A 12,873-nucleotide genomic window follows, 5' to 3' on the forward strand; every position below is an offset into this window, starting at 1 on the left:
TCGGCTAGTCCAAACATTAATTCTAACCATTGCTAGAGTCAAACTACACATATCTAATGCACATCACAATTCACATTGCATATCATTAACACTTATTACATTATACACATTTCAAATTACATCATATAACACATTTCACAGCACTAAAGCTTGTCTCTTCAAGGGGGAAACATGAGCAGCATGTCCATATCCTTACACCCCTGCAAAGTATCATGTCCAACTAAGCCCCTTACACAGTTCGATATCCCTACACAGCCCTTCACACACATTTCACAACACTGTTACTGTTGGAGAGGTTTACTGTGGGAGAGCTCTAGTAGGAGGGAGATGTAGTATAGGGTGATCTAGTGTGAGGGGGATATTTAGTGTACTGGGGAAGATTTTAGGACACAAGTTTGGGGAACAAGGAAGGGACAGGTGCAGCTACAATATGGGGAGTGGGAGAAATTTAAAGACATTATAAATAGCAAGAGTGAGATGGGGGCATGTATGAGGAAACAGTATGGGGGATAGATGTGACACAGTATGGTGAGTGGGGGGATGGGCACGGCCACAGTATGAGAAGGGAGGGGGGAATGCATGGGGGATGGGTGCAGACAAAGTATGGTGCATGGTCGGATAGGTGCGGACACAGAATGGGGAGGATGCAGTATGGGGAGCGAAGAGGGAATGTGTATGGACACAGTATAGGGAGTAAGTGAAGGTATGGGTGTAGAGAGGACAAAAATGTATGCGGACTCAGTACAGGGAGCGAGAGTGATGGGATGGGTGCAGACACAGTATGGGTAGTCGGGGGGATGTGTGAGGAGGCAGTATGGAGAGTGAGGGGATAAATATATGAGGAGACAACATGGGGAGGGAAGGGAATTGTGCGCGGAGGGTGACTATTAAGGGGGAACAGTTTGAGGGGGAAAGTATGGGGGGAGAAAAGTGTAGGTACAGAATAGAGACTGAGTAGTGTGGGGAGGGTAGCATGGGGGAACAGTGTAGGGGGACAATAAGCCAAGGAGGGGGATAGTGATGAGAGATCCCCAGTATGGAAAAGAGAGCGCAATGTGGAGGGCGTGTACCATAAAAGGGACAGCGTGTGGGTCATATTTTGTGCATAGAATACAGTGAGAGTAATTTATTTATTCTGGGGCCAGCATAGAGCAGATTTTTTTTATTCAGGATTACTATAATGACATTACTATTTTAAGGGCATCATGTGGGGATGTGCTGTAGAAGACTGGAGAAGATGGAAGTCTGTAGAGATAAGCTGTGGATGAGAAAACTCATCATGAAATCTAGACAAAATGAAGAAGAAAAGACTCCAAAGACGTGATCTATCAGGTACCTGGATGTAAATATTTGTTGTGATACTGAGTAATTCTCGTATTTGTATTTATATTTCAAGCATTAAAGGGATTGTTGTATGTAAGTCTGCAAGGACAGGGTCCTCTCCCCTCTGCACCAGTCTGTCATTGTAAATTTGTTTACTGTAAACGTTATCTATAACCTTGTATGTAACCCCTTTTCTCATGCACAGCACCATGGAATTAATGGTGCTATATAAATAAATAATAATAATAATAATTGTCCAAGTTTGTGATGAGTCTGCAGTCATTCTATGTGAATTCTCACAGTGCCCACTGCATGCTGTTAGGATTCTCTCGTTCCAGCGATTTGCATACATCCGGTCACGGCCTGACAAGACATGCGTGGCATCATTCTATGACAATGAATTGAGCAAGGCCGGACACGTCAATCAAGACCTCTTCTGGCTAGACATATCCGAACAGTAGATGGGTCCTACTGGTTGCTGACAGTTCTGAGCTGATGGCACTGATGGACATCTTCCAATTTCAAAGGGAAGAAAGCATGATGTGTCTTTCATATGCTGCACTAAGTTTCCTTGGCTAACCATTGCATCTACATCCTCAATGTTTCTTGGTGCTGCTTCAAATTAGCCTCAACAGCACAACTTGAAGCCACAGTCTGCTTTGAAATCTTTACCTTGAAGAGACTTTGCTGATCCCGTTTACTACCTTTGTGCTTTGCTGCTGTTCTCATTTTTGACATGGTGTATATGTGACATAAAACTGCCGTCCATTACTTAACTTTTTTTTTATCAGAGTCTGTCATTTTATCACCCACTTTAAGTTTCCTACGCAGCTGTTTTTGTCAGTGTTTCAACCTACATATGATTATGATGTGTTATGAACTGACCTGGGTTGGAGTAGTGGTATTGCACCCTCTAGGGGCAGTACCAGCAAGTAGCATAGTCAGGAATCAGGTCAGTACACAGTAGCAGCAATGTAGTTAAAGGATCGGCAAGTTGCATAGTCAGGAATAGCCAGGGGTCAGTACACAGAAGCAGCAGTATAGTTAAAGGATCAGCAGGTTGCGTAGTCTGGAATAGCCAGGGGTTGGTGCACAGTAGCAAGAGTATAATCTTGGATGAAGCAGCAGGTGAAAGGAAAGCTTGACTAAAAGCTGGGAGCTCAATAATCTCACAATGAAGAAAGTGCAATGCCAGGTTTAAGTAGGGTTCTCAATCAGGAGATTATAGGGTGGAGCTAATCAGGAACTCGGTGGAGACAATCGGAAACAGCACAGATACTAGAATCTTGGTTAGTAATGAAATGTCCAGCGAGCTGAATAGCTCAGAGAGAAAAGCTCCTGCCTGGTGCCCAAGAGCTGCTGGGCTCGAGACCTGACAGTACTCTCCTCCTTCCAGGATGGCCTCTGGACATCTCAAGTGCTGGTTTCTCTCGATGTCTCTGATGAAAGGCTATTGTAAGCCTGGGAGAATGTAGGTTGCCTGCCGGCTCCCATGAATTATTTTCTGGTCTGTAACCACTCTATTTCAGCAAGTTCAGAATTTTATCCACAATGTACTCTTCTTCACCATGGACTTTTTCTGGTGGAGGAGGTGGCTGAGTTCTTCCTGGAAACGGGATCTCACTGAATGGTTTGAGCAATGATACATTGAACACAGGGTGAATTTTCAGGCTGTTAGGATGTTTTAAACTGAAAGCAACTGGGTTAACTTGTGCAGAAATTTGAAAAGGTCCTATGAATTTTTGACCCAATTTAGAAGACGGTACATTCGTTTTCAGATTATTTTGTTTGTTTATAAAGCCAAACATTGTCTCCAACCTAAAGGGTAGAAGGGGTTTTGTGATGTTTATCTGCTGTTTCTTTGCATTCTTCTAGGGCCTTTTGTAACATCTTAATTAGTTTGTTCTGAGCTTTTTGCAACTCTGTAAATATATCAGTAACAGAAGGAACTGAAGTATTAAATGGGAGATTAGGAATAAATACTGGATGCAAGCCATAGTTAGCAAAAAATGGACTTTGGGATGTAGATCTGTGTTTGGAGTTATTATTGGAAAATTCTACTGTAGGCAAGAAATAAAATCGTGCAGGTATTGTTTGACAGTTTGATTAGTTATTTCAGTCTGGTCATTAAATTGTGGGTTGAAGTCAGTAGACAAATTGTCAGTAACTCCTAAAGCTGTACAGAAGCTTTTCCAAAATCTTGATGTAAACTGAACACTTCTAGCAGAAATTACATTGTCAGGAATTCCATGCAGCCTAAATATCTCTTTGACTATTAATTCTGCTGTTTGTTCAGCGGTAGGAATCCCTTTAGTTGGCATAAAATGGCCCATCTTTGTGAGCTGATCCACAACAACAAGGATAACAGTCATCTCTTTAGAGGGAGGTAGGTCTACGATAAAATCCATTGAGTTTGATCCCCAAGGCCTGGATGGAACTTGAAGAGGTTGAAGGAGTCCTAGAGGAGAAGGTCATGGTGTCTTGTTCCGTGCCCATGTTAAACAGGAGGAAACATATTTTCTCACATCCTACCTGCAATTAGACCACCAAAAAGAACAAAGCAGTAGCTCTTGCGTTTTCATGACTTCATGTTGTCCTACTAGTTTAGAATCATGGACATGTTCGAGGACTTCAAGTCAAGCAGATTTGGGGACATATATTTGGTGGTTCTGCCTCCAAAACCCCTCCTTAAAAGAAAGATCAATGTCTTTAGAAGGATGGTTAAGAAAAAAGTCAGTTTGGTATCCGTATTTAATCTTTATTAAAAATTATTTGGTGTCCAGTATTCCTTAAAAAAATTTGGATATAGAATGGTACAGTCAGTGTTCGATCTCTCCCAAGGTCCAGGTTCAGTAAATATCCTTGACAGATCATCAGACTTGCCGGTTTTTGAACCAGGCCAATAAAAAAATTATAAAATTAAACCTGGAGAAAAATAAGGCCCAATGTGCTTGTCTTGCAGACAACCTCTTAGCTGTATGGATGAATTCTACATTTTTGTGAAAATGACTCCATTCAGAGAAGGCAACCTTAATAGCTAAAAGTTCTTTATTTCCAATGTCATAGTTCTTTTCTGCAGATGACATGATATGAGAAAAGAATGAACATGGATGAAGCTGCATTTGTCTCTAACTCGCTGTGACAAAATGGCTCTGAAAATATAAGAATGTCATAGAGATAAACAACAACAAATCAATCCAAGAAATCTCAAAAAAACAACTTTAATGAAGTGCTGAAACATGACAGGGACGTTGCTAAGGCTGCAAGGCATAACCGGATACTCAAACTGTCCATATCTAGTTCTAAGGGCGGTTTTCCACTCATCTCCATGGTGAATTCATATGAGATTATAAGCCCCTCTTAGATCAAGTTTGGTAAAATATCTTGGCAGAACGCAGTCTCTCCAGCAACTCAGGAATTAAGGGGAGTGAGTAGCAACTTTTAATGGTAATCTTATTTATTTCTCTATAATCAATACATGGCTGCAGGGTTGAGTCCTTCTTTTCTACAAAAACATGGGTCCTCCAGCTGGTGAAGATGGTTGAATGAAGCCTTTCTCTAAATTTTCAACTAGATATTCTTTTAGTACTTTCAATTCTGTCTCAGAAAGATTGAAAATTCATCCAAACGGAATGGACGCTCCAGGAAGCAATTCAATGGGTGGCAATGAGGGGGCAGTTGATCGTGGGCCATGGGCAAAAGAGTCTCAGTGGGCCCCTTTAACACATACCACAATTCCTGATGCACAGATACAGCAGAGAAATAAAGGTATAGTACAATGCCAATGATTTCACTTAGTTCTTACAGTACATGAATGATATATATTGTAAATTCTACATTAGCTCAGAAACTGGACAGTATAGTCCTCCATACAGTATTATAGGCACCAACATTGAGCTCCATACAGAATAATGAGCCCCATATATTGCTCCATACATAATGAGCCCCATATTATTTTCTATACAGTATATGATGGGCCCCATATATTGTTCCATATATAATGGGCACCACATAGTATGCCATATATAAGGGGCCCCATATAATGCTCAATACAGAATGGGCCCCATATATAGTAATTCTCCATACAGTATATGATGGCCCCCATATAATATACAAGTGTAAGTGTTCACATTTGGACAGGGAGGTCAGGTACCCATCAGTTTTAATGAGACCACCTTGACGATGGTTGATGGGCTCACACTATTTGGCCAAATTCTGTGCTAAGCGTGTCAAAACATTTTTTTCCTAATGTTCAAAAAGCAATTTTGCTATTCATATTTCATGTATTTCATATTTGACGTGTTTTGGCACGATAGAGTGCAACCTTTTTTTGTATATTGTATATGGAGGTAGCTGCTCCTGGTATGCACCTATTCACACTAGTTTGGATGTGTCAGTCTTTTTTCTGTCATTTCTATGTTAGCTTATTGACTGAGCACTCCTCCCTTCACCATCTGGTTTTTAATTACATCTATTCACACTTGGTTCCAGCCAACCCATATGTAGGCTTTGCTGAGAGAGGTGTCCATATTCACCCAAGCATGCAGACATTAGTCTTCGGTAAGTGTTCACATTAGGACAGGGAGGTCAGGTACCCATCAGTTTTAATGAGACCACCTTGACGATGGTTGATGGGCTCACACTATTTGGCCAAATTCTGTGCTAAGCGTCTCAAAACATTTTTTTCCTAATGTTCAAAAAGCAATTTTGCTATTCACATTTGATGTATTTCATATTTGACGTGTTTTGGCACGATAGAGTGCAACCTCTTTTTGTATATTATATATGGAGGTAGCTGCTCCTGGTATGCACCTATTCACACTAGTTTGGATGTGCCAGTCTTTTTTCTGTCATTTCTATGTTAGCTTATTGACTGAGCACTCCTCCCTTCACCATCTGGTTTTTAATTACATCTATTCACACTTGGTTCCAGCCAACCCATATGTAGGCTTTGCTGAGAGAGGTGTCCATATTCACCCAAGCATGCAGACATTAGCCTTCGGTAAGTGTTCACATTTGGACAGGGAGGTCAGGTACCCATCAGTTTTAATGAGACCACCTTGACGATGGTTGATGGGCTCACACTATATGGCCAAATTCTGTGCTAAGCGTGTCAAAACATTTTTTTCCTAATGTTCAAAAAGCAATTTTGCTATTCATATTTCATGTATTTCATATTTGACGTGTTTTGGCACGATAGAGTGCAACCTTTTTTTGTATATTATATATGGAGGTAGCTGCTCCTGGTATGCACCTATTCACACTAGTTTGGATGTGCCAGTCTTTTTTCTGTCATTTCTATGTTAGCTTATTGACTGAGCACTCCTCCCTTCACCATCTGGTTTTTAATTACATCTATTCACACTTGGTTCCAGCCAACCCATATGTAGGCTTTGCTGAGAGAGGTGTCCATATTCACCCAAGCATGTAGACATGAGCCTTCGGTAAGTGTTCACATTTGGACAGGGAGGTCAGGTACCCATCAGTTTTAATGAGACCAACTTGACAATGGTTGATGGGCTCACACTATTTGGCCAAATTCTGTGCTAAGCGTCTCAAAAAAATTTTTTCCTAATGTTCAAAAAGCAATTTTGCTATTCATATTTCATGTATTTCATATTTGACGTGTTTTGGCACGATAGAGTGCAACCTTTTTTTGTATATTATATATGGAGGTAGCTGCTCCTGGTATGCACCTATTCACACTAGTTTGGATGTGCCAGTCTTTTTTCTGTCATTTCTATGTTAGCTTATTGACTGAGCACTTCTCCCTTCACCATCTGGTTTTTAATTACATCTATTCACACTTGGTTCCAGCCAACCCATATGTAGGCTTTGCTGAGAGAGGTGTCCATATTCACCCAGGCATGCAGGCATTAGCCTTCGGTAAGTGTTCACATTTGGACAGGGAGGTCAGGTACCCATCAGTTTTAATGAGACCACCTTGACGATGGTTGATGGGCTCACACTATTTGGCCAAATTCTGTGCTAAGCGTCTCCAAAAAATTTTTTCCTAATGTTCAAAAAGCAATTTTGCTATTCATATTTCATGTATTTCATATTTGACGTGTTTTGGCACGATAGAGTGCAACCTTTTTTTGTATATTATATATGGAGGTAGCTGCTCCTGGTATGCACCTATTCACACTAGTTTGGATGTGCCAGTCTTTTTTCTGTCATTTCTATGTTAGCTTATTGACTGAGCACTCCTCCCTTCACCATCTGGTTTTTAATTACATCTATTCACACTTGGTTCCAACCAACCCATATGTAGGCTTTGCTGAGAGAGGTGTCCATATTCACCCAAGCATGCAGAGATTAGCCTTCGGTAAGTGTTCACATTTGGACAGGGAGGTCAGGTACCCATCAGTTTTAATGAGACCACCTTGACGAAGGTTGATGGGCTCACACTATTTGGCCAAATTCTGGGCTAAGTCTCTCAAAACATTTTTTTCCTAATGTTCAAAAAGCAATTTTGCTATTCATATTTCATGTATTTCATATTTGACGTGTTTTGGCACGATAGAGTGCAACCTTTTTTTGTATATTTTATATGGAGTTAGCTGCTCCTTTTATGCACCTATTCACACTAGTTTGGATGTGCCAGTCTTTTTTCTGTCATTTCGATGTTAGCTTATTGACTGAGCACTCCTCCCTTCACCATCTGGTTTTTAATTACATCTATTCACACTTGGTTCCAGCCAACCCATATGTAGGCTTTGCTGAGAGAGGTGTCCATATTCACCCAAGCATGCAGACATTAGCCTTCGGTAAGTGTTCACATTTGGACAGGGAGGTCAGGTACCCATCAGTTTTAATGAGACCACCTTGACGATGGTTGATGGGCTCACACTATTTGGCCAAATTCTGTGCTAAGCGTGTCAAAACATTTTTTTCCTATTGTTCAAAAAGCAATTTTGCTATTCATATTTCATGTATTTCATATTTGACGTGTTTTGGCACGATAGAGTGCAACCTTTTTTTGTATATTGTATATGGAGGTAGCTGCTCCTGGTATGCACCTATTCACACTAGTTTGGATGTGTCAGTCTTTTTTCTGTCATTTCTATGTTAGCTTATTGACTGAGCACTCCTCCCTTCACCATCTGGTTTTTAATTACATCTATTCACACTTGGTTCCAGCCAACCCATATGTAGGCTTTGCTGAGAGAGGTGTCCATATTCACCCAAGCATGTAGACATGAGCCTTCGGTAAGTGTTCACATTTGGACAGGGAGGTCAGGTACCCATCAGTTTTAATGAGACCACCTTGACGATGGTTGATGGGCTCACACTATTTGGCCAAATTCTGTGCTAAGCGTCTCAAAATTTTTTTTTCCTAATGTTCAAAAAGCAATTTTGCTTTTCACATTTCATGTATTTCATATTTGACGTGTTTTGGCACGATAGAGTGCAACCTCTTTTTGTATATTATATATGGAGGTAGCTGCTCCTGGTATGCACCTATTCACACTAGTTTGGATGTGCCAGTCTTTTTTCTGTCATTTCTATGTTAGCTTATTGACTGAGCACTCCTCCCTTCACCATCTGGTTTTTAATTACATCTATTCACACTTGGTTCCAGCCAACCCATATGTAGGCTTTGCTGAGAGAGGTGTCCATATTCACCCAAGCATGCAGACATGAGCCTTCGGTAAGTGTTCACATTTGGACAGGGAGGTCAAGTACCCATCAGTTTTAATGAGACCACCTTGTCAATGGTTGATGGGCTCACACTATTTGGCCAAATTCTGTGCTAAGCGTCTCAAAAATTTTTTTTCCTAATGTTCAAAAAGCAATTTTGCTATTCATATTTCATGTATTTCATATTTGACGTGTTTTGGCATGATAGAGTGCAACCTTTTTTTGTATATTATATATGGAGGTAGCTGCTCCTGGTATGCACCTATTCACACTAGTTTGGATGTGCCAGTCTTTTTTCTGTCATTTCTATGTTAGCTTATTGACTGAGCACTTCTCCCTTCACCATCTGGTTTTTAATTACATCTATTCACACTTGGTTCCAGCCAACCCATATGTAGGCTTTGCTGAGAGAGGTGTCCATATTCACCCAGGCATGCAGGCATTAGCCTTCGGTAAGTGTTCACATTTGGACAGGGAGGTCAGGTACCCATCAGTTTTAATGAGACCACCTTGACGATGGTTGATGGGCTCACACTATTTGGCCAAATTCTGTGCTAAGCGTCTCAAAAATTTTTTTTCCTAATGTTCAAAAAGCAATTTTGCTATTCATATTTCATGTATTTCATATTTGACGTGTTTTGGCACGATAGAGTGCAACCTTTTTTTGTATATTATATGTGGAGGTAGCTGCTTTTGGTATGCACCTATTCACACTAGTTTGGATGTGCCAGTCTTTTTTCTGTCATTTCTATGTTAGCTTATTGACTGAGCACTCCTCCCTTCACCATCTGGTTTTTAATTACATCTATTCACACTTGGTTCCAGCCAACTCATATGTAGGCTTTGCTGAGAGAGGTGTCCATAGTCACCCAAGCATGCAGACATTAGCCTTCGGTAAGTGTTCACATTTGGAAAGGGAGGTCAGGTACCCATCAGTTTTAATGAGACCACCTTGACGATGGTTGATGGGCTCACACTATTTGGCCAAATTCTGTGCTGAGCGTCTCAAAAAATTTTTTTCCTAATGTTCAAAAAGCAATTTTGCTATTCATATTTCATGTATTTCATATTTGACGTGTTTTGGCACGATAGAGTGCAACCTTTTTTTGTATATTATATATGGAGGTAGCTGCTCCTGGTATGCACCTATTCACACTAGTTTGGATGTGCCAGTCTTTTCTCTTACCCCATGACGGCACTAACGAGAGAGAGGGATCCGCCCTCAGGGACAGGAAACCCACAGGTTAAAAAGGCGGGACCTCTCCTCCACCTCAGTTCGGTTTCCTGTCCCTGACGGGGAACCCACAGCTCACCGTTCGTCGCGGGATTCCAGGGACCATCGGACCGAATTCAGGCAGCGGGGGGCCCTGCCGCGGTTCCGGGTGGATATTCTCCCTGAGGACACATTCCGGGGTCGGCGGGCCCTGTCGGTATGTGTGGAGAAGAAGCAGTGAAGAGGAACAAGTCTGCTTCTTCTCCTTTCCTACAAATCAGCCGGTAATAGGTAGCGGCGGTTACCTGGGAAACCGCCGGTCTGACGGAGCTCAGAGAAGGGGGTGACGCCGGTCACCAACAGGAGGCTCTGGTATGGGCAGCGGCGGCTGCGGGGATCCCTCCGTCCCTTCTGTGGAGCCGGCGGCTAATGGAGCGCGCGCGAGGCTGGCGCGTCTTACTGCGCAGGCGCGGGGGTCACTTCCAGGGCGGCGCAGGGGATCTCTGGGTAAACCGGAAGTCGCCTTGCGCCGCACTATTGGTATATAGCAGGAAGAGAAGGGGCATACCACTGCTCAGAAAACACCACCATGAGTGGAATAGAGCAGTCGGTGGAAGAAATTTCACAGGCCCCTGTGACTAAGGACCCGAAGGAGCGCCATTCGTCACGGAAACCTACGCAGCGCAGCAGCTCAGGATCCCAGCGCAGCAGAGGCTCTGGTGGATCCAGGAGGGAGACGGTGGTTCAAGTGGAGGAGGCATCCTCAAAGCCACAACCGGTATCTTCCTCACATTAGGAGGGTAAGTGACCTCCGTGAAAGTGTATATCCTAATAGGGGTTTATTGTTTCCTAGGGAAAGAAATGCCAAGGGAAAAGTAAACATAAAGTGTGCCCGCTTTGTTCAGCAGATTTGCCAGATTCATGGGTTAAAAAACTCTGTGCGTCATGTATTAGGAACACCATTAATGAGGAGACGCCGAATTTCACATCTGAATTAAAAGACTTAATTAAAACCCAAGTGGCAGACGCACTAAAAAGTGTAAAAAACCGTAAAAGAAAACGTACAGAAAAAACTCCAGATTACAGCTCCAGCGAGGGAGATAGCTCGAGTGAGGATTCAGATAGCTCTACAGCTTCAGCATCCTCCTCCGCATCGTCAGAAAGCGGTCGCAACTGTTTCCCAATAGATGAAACGGATGCGCTGGTAAAAATGGTTAGGGCGACAATGGGTCTGGCAGACACTCGTTCCAAAAAATCTGTACAAGATCTTATGTTTAGTGGCCTGGAACAAAAGAAGTACAGAGTGTTCCCATTAAACGAAAAAATTCAAGCCCTTATAAAAAAGGAGTGAAAAAGACCAGACAAAAAAGTACTATTGACACCCAAAAGGAAATACCCATTTGATGACCCAGCCTGCGCATCATGGGGAAAGGCGCCAAAATTAGACGTCGCCATTGCGAAAGCCTCCAAAAAATTCGCTCTGCCTTTTGAGGACATGGGGACCCTCAAGGATCCTATGGATAAAAAGGCCGATGTCTTCTTAAAAGGGTCCTGGGAGGCCGCCAGCGGGGGGCTAAAACCCGGTATAGCTGCCACTTGTACAGCGAGAGCTCTGATGGTCTGGCTAGATCATTTAGAAACTCAATTAAAAAATAAAACCCCGAGAGAGTCTATACTGGACTCAGTGTCAGCAATGAGAGGTGCCGCTGCGTATCTAACAGATGCCTCAATAGACTCAGTTAGGCTGACGGCAAGATCAGCTTCTTTCTCAAATGCGGCTAGGAATGGCTGAAATGCTGGCCGGGGGATCTGCAAACTAAAGCCAAGTTGTGTTCCATACCGTGTGAAGGTGAATATTTGTTCGGTCCCACCCTAGACGATGTCCTCGAAAAAGCGGTGGATAAAAAGAAAGCCTTTCCAGGATTCCCAAATCAGTCTTACAGGCGGCCCTTTCGAGGGAGAAGGTTCACACAAAGACGCCCCCCAGAAAACCAAAAGGAGGGGTGGGAAGACCGAAAATTCAAAAAAGGAGGGTTTATGTTTAACAAACCGGATAATAAAAAACAGCCACAATGAGGGTGCGCCCCAGGTAGGAGGGAGACTGACTCACTTTCTTCAAACCTGGGAAAAAATTTCTGGAAGTGCCTGGACTCTAAACATCATAAAGACGGGCCTAAAACCAACTTTTCACACAATGCCACACAGTCAGTTTGTGGTTACACCACAAAGAAAATCGGAGATCGAGCAACTGAGTATCCAGAGGGAAGTTCTCAGTCTTCTGGAAAAGAAAGTCTTACAGGAAGTTCCACGACAGGAAGAGACGAGGGGATTTTATTCTCCACTTTTTCTTCGAACGAAGCCGGACGGAACTTTCAGGATGATAATAAATTTGAAACAACTAAACAAATACCTGGTGATAGAGAAATTCAAAATGGAAACAATAAAATCATGTGTCAGATCCCTTATCCCGTCTTGTTTCATGACTGTAATAGACTTAAAAGACGCGTATTATCATGTGCCAATACATCCGGAGTTCCGAAAGTACCTCAGAGTGGCAGTGATGATACAAGGGAGATTAAAACATTACCAATACAGAGCTCTTCCGTTTGGTCTAGCCATTGCCCCAAGGGTATTTACAAAATTAATGGCGGAAGTAATGGCCCATATAAGGGAACAAAACATATTGATTGTGC

Source organism: Ranitomeya imitator, chromosome 3 (assembly GCF_032444005.1).
Source record: "Ranitomeya imitator isolate aRanImi1 chromosome 3, aRanImi1.pri, whole genome shotgun sequence".
Classification (NCBI taxonomy): domain Eukaryota; kingdom Metazoa; phylum Chordata; class Amphibia; order Anura; family Dendrobatidae; genus Ranitomeya; species Ranitomeya imitator.